Below are 10,508 nucleotides of genomic sequence, written 5' to 3'. Positions count from 1 at the left end.
ATGTTTCCACCTCCGTGCTTGACTGTAGAGATGGTGTTCTTGGGGTCATAGTCAGCATTACTCTTCCTCCAAACATGGCAAGTTCAGTTGATGCCAAAGAGCTCAATTTTGGTCTCATCTGACCACAGCACTTCTTTCCAAGTCTACTCTGAATCATTAAATGTTTATTGGCAAACTTCAGACAGGCTTACATGTGCCTTCATGAGCAGGGGGACCTTGCGGGTGCTGCAGGATTTCAATCCATTGCAGTGTAGTGTGTTACCAATGGTTTGCTTGGTGACTGTGGTCCCAACTGCCTTGAGAAGAACTGCCTTCTCACCAAGCTTCTTACTCATGGTCTTGTATCCCATTCCAGCCTTGTGCAGGTCCACAATCTTGTCCCTGATGTCCTTTAACAGGTCTTTGGTCTTGTCCACGGTGGTGGAGAGGTTGGAATAGAAGATACAGTCTCTGTGGACAGGTGTCTATTATACACATTACGAGCTGACATTAGGGGTACTTTCTTAAAGTGACAGGACTAATCTGTTTTTCACATGGGCACACACATAACCAATCTGTGGGAGGCAGAAATCTTGCTGGTTGGCAGGGGATCAAATACTTATTTCACTCGATCAAATGCTAATCAATTTATAATAATAATAATAATTTATAACCTTAAGCCTATATAATGTGTTTTTTCTGGATTTGTTGGTTGATAGTCTGTCTCTATCCGTTAAAATAAACCTACCATAAAAATTATAGACCCTTAATTACTTTGTAAGTGGGAAAACTTACAAAATCATCAGGGGATCAAATAATATTTTTTTCCACTGTAGTTGATATGTACCGTTATGGAATATTGTACACTTCAAATACTGTGTTTCTCTAAATATTTTATCAGTTTTTCAAGGTCAGATCTTCCACCAGCTGCATCTTAAAATTAACATTTATATGTTACATTAATACTTTAGATATTTTTAAAATGGCGGCATGGAAACAGCAAATCTCCCGTGGCATTTCCTGTGTACAGTCGAGAAGCTTGCTAATAGAAATGGAAAGTTTCTCGCAGTGTGCTTCTTATAGTGATATTTGGGTTCAAATCTACACTGTAAAAATAAAAGGTGCCTGGAGGAACCTTTTGGGGTTCTTCACTTCGCCACACCGGCGGAACCGTCTGTAGATCCTCTAGGCACCCTTTAAAAAGGGCCGGTTCTCTGAGGAACCACACAGGTTTCCTGAGGAACTCTTATATTAGGCACTGTGTGGAACCACTTTGGGTGCCTCCAGGAACCAAATTTCATTTTTTTTAAATATTTAATTTCATGTTGTTACTATGGTTACCTTTGACTTCTATTATAATAAACAAATTGAACCAAATACAAAATAAGAATTGTTTATTACATATTTGATATTCATTTTTATACATACACTTCCATGCACATGGGGAAAAAAGCTAACTAGATTAATATCAATGACTACACAAAAAAATAGTATAATACATAAGCAACATGAATAATCAACCATGTATATACAATAGATAAACAAGAAAAGACATCTCAACAAAATGCATGGAAACACATATGTTCCACTAAATAAATCAATGTAAAAAAATTACATTTGAACTAATTAAAAATGTCCATCATACTTAACTTTAAAACATTTGTGTTTCAGTCCGATGGTAAGTCTGACATCACTGTTTCCAAGTCCAAAAGCTCTATCAGATGCCAAAAACAAACAAACAGTGCTAATATACACTAATTGTGCTGTAACCTTTATCTCTATACTGAAATCTCTGATGGTTAGTTATTCAGCTATTTTGAATCATTAAATGTTTAAGTCTGGGATGCCGTTAGACTGGAGACTGTAATGTACACTATGGCTTTTGAAAAGCTTAAATGTGTGACTTGAATCAACAGTGTTCATAAATGGTTGTTGAGTATTCTCATGAAACAAGATAGAGGAAGTAGAGGCTTCGACCCGGAAACAGAGTTAAGGTGCAGTAAAATGATCTGTTGTTCTGTGAATGTTCACTGGTGAATTCAGTCATTTCAATATGAATTCACACGATCAGCAATTTCGTTTGTGGTCAAAAATGTCACTATGGGACCAAGTTGGTGTGAGGTACTTAACGAGTTAGAAAAGTGAAAAGGTACAGCATCGTTTTCCGTGTGTTTTTCCTCTTTTCTGGTGGATGGTCCAGGCACTTCGATGATTTTCAGGTCTACAGGAGGATTTTTATTCTTGGTCAAACTTGTATTTCAGCTTACCGAGATCCCTGCAAAATACAAAATTTACTGTTAGTAATGTTATTAAAGTGATAGTTGTGAAATTTAAATAATTTCCTCAGCCTTGTGACGTTCCAAACCTGTTTGACTTTCTGTCTGTGGACCCAAAAGCAGATCTCAGGCATAATGCAACCCCAGTCACCATTCAGTTTCACTGCATGAAACACAAGAAGAAAACAATTGTGTAAATCATTCATGAAACCATTCTTATGCACACTTGTCTAGTTCAATTCAATGCAACAATTTATGTAAAAATGGTTAAGCTCAAAAAATGTCCCAGAAAAGATCCTAAAAATAATCAATGAGTTCACAACTCATGTGTTATGGGTTGTGTTGCAAGTCTTCTGAAGCCTAATTGCTTTTTCCTATTTATTTTTTTGTCGAAAAAGACTAAACTTGAAGTTATAATTCAGAGTTAAAATGTCTATAGCATTTTTTGTGAATCAAACCTGTGATATTATTTTTCTGAGTAACATGAATGAGATTTGAGATCATGAGAAAAGATTTTCAGAGAGTAACTGATTAAAAAACACAAGTACACAGTCAAACAATACAACTTCACACAGAGAAAGTTCATAGTAATAAAGTACTTGCATGTGGTGCAGGTAACTTACTGTAACGTTAATTCAATGTTGCCACTGAAATGTTCAGATTATTTTAGAAATGTAATGGTTGTTCTGGGGAAACAAAAGAACAAAGCTGATTATTTACAACATAATATTTATTGACCAGTAAATGGCTTTAAAATGGTATTTGAGAGAATGAGGGCACCTGTAGTAAAGTTAGGCTAAACAAAAACAGACCAAACTATAACCTGTTTTTGTTATTCATAACAAACGCCAAGAATCAGAGAATTTTCTAAATTAGTTAGGCTATATCAGCAATTTGAAGACACAGTTGTACAAAATATGTTGAATTGAATGACTAAATCAATCTAAGACAATAAGTCAATCATTTCCATTTGTTCATTAGATCAACGTAGTTAGCATCGCGGCTAAAACCTTCATACCTAATACTGTGCAATAAACGAGTGGTAAACACTGTAAAAACGTAGTAATGTATAATAAATTTAGTTTATATATATGTGTGTTTAAATATATAGTGAGTAGACTCTGTATTTATATTTATTTGGCGAGTTTACAAACCTTGTAATGGAGAGCCGAATAAACGGCGGAAGCTTTGATGAGAGGAGCCGTTACTTTCCTGATGACGATCAGCTGAGCTTTGTTGCGCGCGAGCAGCGCGAGGATCACTGAAGCGACGACAGCAGAGGGATAGCAGCAGTTTCGTGACTGAATAATACTTTTCTCCTCCTGCTTCTTCTTCTTCATATAATATTATTATTATTTAGTGTTGTTGTTTAAGGTTTAAATGACTTAATAAAATAGGCCTATAATAAATACATGTAAGCTACCCAAGTGAAAAAGACTATAGTTACTGTTAAATGTATTAAAAATGCATTAAAGTATATTTGTATTGTAGGTCTACTAAAAACACAAGTACATTTTTAATACATTTAATAGTACGTCTTTTTCACCTGGGTATGTATACTGAATCAAACTTAAGTAGCCTATAATAATAATAATAATAATAATAATAATAGGATAATAATAATAATAATAGAATAATAATCTAATTCGGGCCTCACTGAACCATTGGGTTCCTCCAGATGCTGGCTTTAACATAAGAGATCTTCCAGGAACCACTTAAATGTTAAAAGATCTTCCAATAACCCTTTTATCGCATTTAAGTTCCTCTATTTTCCCCCAAAGCACTTCGAGGTCTCATGGTAATGAAAAGGTGACTCCAGAACCTCTGAAGTAAATACAAAGTGCTTAAAGGATCCCATAAGTTCCAGCAAGAACCTCAAAGATTGTCAATGCTCCTCCAGTAACCCTACTATAGGAGAAAGAGCTTTGAGGCACCAAAATTACATTTTGAAGTTCCTTGAGTATCCAACAGGATACTTGAGGCTCCTTTAGTTTTTACAGTGTATGCCTAGCCCAGGTGCGATTTGGATTCCAAGCAGGACTCAGCAAGAGTACCAGCCAACAAAACAAACCAATTTGTCTCATTCAGCCGTACCATTCCCCTCTGATTGCTGCCTTTCAGAGTTTAAATGGCATGTAAAGATACCTTTAGTACTGTGAAGGACATTTAATTTTGTTCCCTGGTGGTAAATTTCAAATTGATATTTATTCTTTAAAGCAAATTTGAGAGCTCAGGAACATTATGGAGTGACCTTTGAATGCAATTTTCAATCCCACTGCTATTATAACAAACACAGACAAGTAATAATGACAACGTCTGATAGGTTGTTTTATATAACTAAAACAATGTTAGCACCCAAACCCTATAACAATGGTTTTCAACTGGTTACACATCCGGACCCGCTTTACACTGATGAGCCTAAACATTATGATCAGTGCATCACACTATCATGTGTAGCCACATTCCAATCAGAGTGCCTATGAATACCCCTTTCTGCCATCGAGAGTGTTGTAACTGGATCTTGGAGCAGTGGAAGGTCGCCTGGTCCGATGAGTCTTGTTTGCTTTTACATCACATGGACAATCGTTTACATGTGCACCGTTTACCTGGTGAAGTTATAGCACCAGAATGCACTGTGGGGTGACAACAAGACTGTGGAGGAAGTGTGATGCTCTGGGCAATGTTCTGCTGGGTCTGGCCATTAATGTGGATGTAAATTTGACACGTGCCACCTAGACTAGACTAACAAGTTTGATCCAACATCTTGGTGCCAAATACCACGGGACAACTGCAGGGGTCGTGTAGGGTCCATGCCTCGGCTGGTAGGTGCTGTTTTGGTAGCACACAGAGGACCAACAGCATAGCATATTAGGCCGGTGGGCATAATGTTTTGGCTCATAGGTGGCTCATTGGTAAAGTAATTCAAAGATTATAACTGATCTGTGACCCATTACTGGGTCGCATCCCATTAGTTTAAAACCTCTGACCCAGATGTATAAAAACTCTAGCCATAGAGGAACAGTTGTTAAAAGAATGACACTTTTTTTAACTCTAGCCATTAATGTCTAGATATCTATCTCTATGTACACGCACTTCTCAGAGAGCTACCATCACTAAGAGAAGAATCATTCTTGTTAGACAGGACAAGGAGCTTCAGAAAGATTAACAGGACAGCATACATCAATCAAATGTCAAACTTAATCAAATTGGACTGCCGTCACCTTGTTACAGTCCAAGAAATCTCCCTGTTGTCTCGAAGCAATCGGCCATTTGAGCATGCCAGATCTAATTTAATTCAGCAGAAGCTTGATTTTAAATCGTATAGCCATGCAGGGAATCTTCTTTTTGCATGGATATTAAATTAGAGGTCAGGACTACACCAAGAATAGCTTCTCATTTTCTACCTTGGGCTTAGAAGACAGATATTGCAGATACACTGTATGATTCTGCCCCTGTTTAAAAAAAAACTTTAATTACTGCTCAGAAGATACTACATAAAATAATTGAACTTAAAGAAATGACAAAAATGCACAAAATGCACAAAGTGCTACCAATCACAAAATGCTACCAATAGCCATTAAAGGCATTCACACATACAGTTTTTTTTTCCAGAAAAGTAGGCTACTGATAAATTAACCTTCAGAGATCATGTGAACAGGACCTTTTAGAAAACACTGGTAAATCAGTTCTGCTAACTTTCCAGGATGGTTACATGGTAAATTACCATTTTCATGCTATTGTTCACACATAGCATAAAAATGGTAATTTTCCACAAAACCAGTGTGATACTGTCTGGGCCAATTAGCCAATGTGATTATGCGTTTTCAGTTATTAACATTGCAAATATAGTGGTTTTACATTTAGCATTTTTTTTATACATATATTTAAATTTTAAAAATAGTGTACATTTATCCACCTTATTTTGCAATGCTTCCGCATTGCAAAATAAGGTGGATAAATGTACACTATTTTAAATTAAAACGATACTTGGTTACTCACGTAACCTCGGTTCTCTCTAGAGAGGGAACGAGTATTGCGTAAGCTCTGCTTACGCAGCGGGAAAAGCCTTCTTTTCTCGAGATACTGAAACCAAAAATTATCCTTAATTTCATATATTGTCAACGCAGTGCGGCTGCAGGCAGCTGAGCTAGAGCGGCATACTGCGCGCTCATTGGCTGCCGCGCGGCAACTGCTTAAGCCTACCAGTGAGCCTGGCGTGACGTCACGCCCAATGAGGGCGCGCGCGACCTTGCACGTCATAGCCCGCCAGAATTGCCGGCGTCAGAGCGTATATAAGGAAGGCTCGTAGGCTATATTCTCTGTTTTCTGTCGACTGAAGCGACGCGAGCGATAGGCTCAGCACGGTCAGGGAACGCAATACTCGTTCCCTCTCTAGAGAGAACCGAGGTTACGTGAGTAACCAAGTATCGTTCTCTTACGAGAGGTTCTCTCGTATTGCGTAAGCTCTGCTTACGCAGCGGGAACCCTTTGTCCACGCCGTGCGAGCCTAACAATCACATATGACTCATAGAAAAACATAGAGGTGATTAACAGGTGGCCAGCGGTGCGGGCCAACACATGTTCATAAGCACACATAGGGAAAAAACACAGAACGGCACTGCCGGTTCATGTTAACTGATACCCTGAGCGTGCAGCTCAACAGACAAGCTAATCGGAAATACAGCCTGACCCTTGGGCAGGACACGAATCACGACTAGACTGACAGAAGTTTAGCCTGCATAGCGGGAACTTCCAGGTTATAAAACCTAACAAATGTGGAGGGGGACGCCCAGCCCGCCGCCTTACAAATGTCATCAATGGAAATCCCACTGGACCATGCCCACGATGAGGCCATGCCTCTGGTGGAATGAGCCCGTATGCCTAACGGACATTGCAGGTCTTTTGACGCATAAGCTGCTGCAATAGCGTCTACTATCCATCTGGACAGTGTCTGTTTCGAAGCGGCGCGACCCTTGGTGCGCCCGCCAAACGAAACGAAAAGCTGCTCTGAGAACCTGAAGGCTGCAGAGCGCGTCACATAACACCTTAACGCCCTGACCGGGCAAAGGCAGTTGACCCCTTCCTCACTGCTGGAGGACGGCAGAGCCGATAGGGTAACGACCTGAGTCCTGAAGGGAGTGCCTAACACTTTGGGGACATAGCCGTGCTTCGGTTTGAGAATGGCTAACGAGTCGTTAGGTCCAAACTCGAGGCACGACGCGCTGATGGACAGCGCGTGTAAATCTCCCACACGTTTAACTGAAGCCAGAGCTAGCAGAAAAACGGTCTTAAGCGTCAAGTATTTCAACTCCACTGAGTCCAAAGGCTCAAAGGGATGCGCTTTTAAGGACTCCAGGACCAGGGACAGGTCCCAAATAGGAACCGTCGGGGGCCGTGGAGGGTTCATTCTCCTGGCCCCGCGTAGAAAGCGGGTAATGAGTTCATTTCTGCCCAGTGCACGGCCGCGCGCCGACTCAGCGAACGCTGCTATGGCCGCGACATAAACCTTGAGCGTGGAGGGGGACCTGCCCGCGTCCAACATCTCTTGGAGAAATTTCAGTACCTGTGGAACTCCACAGGTTCGAGCATTAGAACCCGTATTCACACACCACTTGTTAAACACTGACCATTTAGACGCATAGAGCCGCCTCGTCGAGGGGGCTCTGGACTGCGTGATCGTGTTAATTACCCCTTCTGGCAAGCCAACGAGTAATCGTTGATTATCCACGCATGCAGAGACCAGTGCTCTGGATGGGGATGCAGAATCGAGCCTCGGGCTTGAGAGAGGAGATCTCTCCTCACCGGAATCGGCCATGGGGCTGTGTCTGCCAGTCTCATTAGCTCGGGGAACCATGGTTGGTTTTCCCAACGCGGGGCTATGAGGAGCACTGCGCAGTTCAAACTCCTGATCCTCGCTAGCACTTGAGTTAGCATCGAGATCGGTGGGAACGCGTACAGCGGGGCGCTGGGCCAGGTCTGGGCCAGCGCGTCTTCCCGTTTCGAGAAGAACCTCTGGCACTGAGCGTTCTCGCTCGTGGCGAAGAGGTCGATCTTCGCTTCGCCGAAACGACGCCAAAGCGTCTGTATCGTCTGGCGGTGTAGAGACCATTCCCCTGGGGGAACGTTGTCCCTGGACAGTCTGTCCGGGCCGTCGTTCAAACGACCGGGTACATGAGCTGCCCTTAGGGAGCGCAACGGGCCCTGAGCCCAGGATAGGAGGCGCTCTGCGAGCGCGCACAGGGTTCTGGATTTGATTCCACCCTGGCGGTTCACGTACGACACCACTGACATGTTGTCCGAGCGAACTAGCACATGGTGTCCCCGTATAAGCGGTAGAAAGTGCTTCAACGCTCTCTCGACCGCCAGCATCTCTAGACAGTTTATGTGAAGGTCTTTCTCCGTATTCGACCACGGGCCGCAAATCGGACTGCCTTCGTGAGTCGCTCCCCAACCCATGTTGGACGCGTCTGTCGAGATCACTTTGCGGTGTGCGATGGTTCCCATCGACACTCCCCGCTGATACCATTCGGCCGTCAGCCAGGGCTGCAGGGCTGTAACACAGCGCTGAGTCACTCTGATTGGAGTACGGCCTGAAATCCATGCTTTGCGGGGCGTTTCCGTTTTTAGCCAGCGTTGAAGCGGACGCATTCGGAGTAAACCCAGCTGCAGGACAGCTGCTGCTGATGCCATGTGGCCCAGCAACCTCTGAAAAGTTTTCAATGGAAAAACTTTTCCCTCCTGAAAGGAGGCGGCGAGGTGTCGAACACAGCGCGCGCGCTGTGCGGACAGTCTGGCTGTCATTGCCGCCGAGTCCAGGTCTATACCCAGAAAAGTGATAGACTGGCTGGGGGCTAAAGAGCTCTTGTCCCAGTTCACGGAAAGACCCAAGCTTTGCAGGTGACCGAGAAGCGCTTCTCTGTGGGAAACTAGTTCCTCCGCCGAGTGCGCTATAATGAGCCAATCGTCCAGATAGTTCAGGATTCGCATTCCCCTCGATCTCAGGGGTGCGAGAGCCGCATCCATGCACTTCGTAAATGTACGGGGTGCCAGGGATAGGCCGAACGGCAGGACAGTGTACTGATATACCTGGCCGTCGAAGGCGAATCTCAAGAATGGCCTGTGACGGGGTATAATCTGAATCTGAAAGTACGCGTCTTTCAGGTCGAGAGATATGAACCAGTCCCCCGGGCGAATCTGCGCGAGGATTTGACTGGTTGTGAGCATTTTGAACGGCCGTTTCATAAGCGTTTTGTTCAAATATCTCAGATCCAATATAGGTCTGAGTGCTCCGCCCTTCTTGGGTACGAGGAAATAGCGGCTGTATACGCCTGCCTCGGAACCCGGAGGGAGAACCCGTTCTATCGCCCCTTTGCGCAGCAAATTCGCTATTTCTGTGTGAAGCAGATGCGCTGCATCCGCTTTCACTGTAGTCTCGGCCCGAGCGCGATAGCGCGGAGGGCGGCGAGCGAATTGAAGCGAATAGCCCTTTATCACTGTGTTCAGTACCCACTTCGACACACCCTGGATAGCTTTCCATGCATTCGCACTCATAGCTAGGGGTCGAATCGCCTCTGACTCTCGCTCGTCGCGCAGCGCGGGACGGGGAATCTGTGGCGGTGTAAGCGCGAATCGCGCAGTGGCAGTGAGGGGGAACGGGGGTTCGCAGATGGCGGCAGCCGGCTGAACAGCGCTGTGAGAGAGCGTTTTGTGAGACGGCTCGCGGCGCAGAAGCGGGGCGGGCTCGTGGATGTTTATCGGAGAGTGTGCGTGCTGTAAAGCGGGCACAGAGCTCTTTATTATTACACAGCCGGTGGCTGACTTGTGCGTGTTTACATGAGGGTGCGCGCGCTGTGTAGCGGGCACAGGGCTCTTTATTAGCACACCGTCGGTGGCTGGCTCGTGCATGTTTAGTTGAGAGTGTGCGTGCTGTGTAGCGGGCACAGGGCTCTTTATTAACACACAGCCGGTGGCTGGCTCGTACATGTTTAGCTGAGAGTGTGCGTGCTGTGTAGCGGGCACAGGGCTCTGTATTAACACGCGGCCAGTGGCAGAATGTTCCGTTACCCAAGCGTGTGGGACAGAGCGAGCACTGTGTAGGTGTGAGCACTGAAGTGTGGGCACGTGACCTACAGTTATCACTCGAGCGGCCGTAGCGCGCCTTATGTGAGTGCACTCTGTGGGGTACACAGGGGAATTTGTGCTTGTGTGTAGTGATGAGCACTGGGAAGTGGGCATGTTTACTACACTCATAAC

At 44.1% G+C, this 10,508-nt stretch overlaps 1 long non-coding RNA gene across 1 annotated transcript; it reads right to left on the bottom strand.

The window, feature by feature from the left end:
* Positions 1 to 1,358: 1,358 nt before the first annotated feature.
* On the bottom strand, positions 1,359 to 2,941 carry LOC308680912. Its single transcript, XR_014028965.1, has 3 exons — positions 2,879 to 2,941; positions 2,345 to 2,418; positions 1,359 to 2,254 (listed from the first exon to the last, which is right to left on the bottom strand). It is a non-coding gene; the product is annotated as an uncharacterized lncRNA (long non-coding RNA).
* Between the last annotated feature and the right edge of the window lie 7,567 nt (positions 2,942 to 10,508).

Source organism: Scardinius erythrophthalmus (genome assembly GCF_964197995.2).
Source record: "Scardinius erythrophthalmus genome assembly, chromosome: 20".
NCBI classification, from domain to species: Eukaryota; Metazoa; Chordata; class Actinopteri; order Cypriniformes; family Leuciscidae; genus Scardinius; species Scardinius erythrophthalmus.
This window is presented reverse-complemented; position numbering and strand designations above follow the sequence as displayed.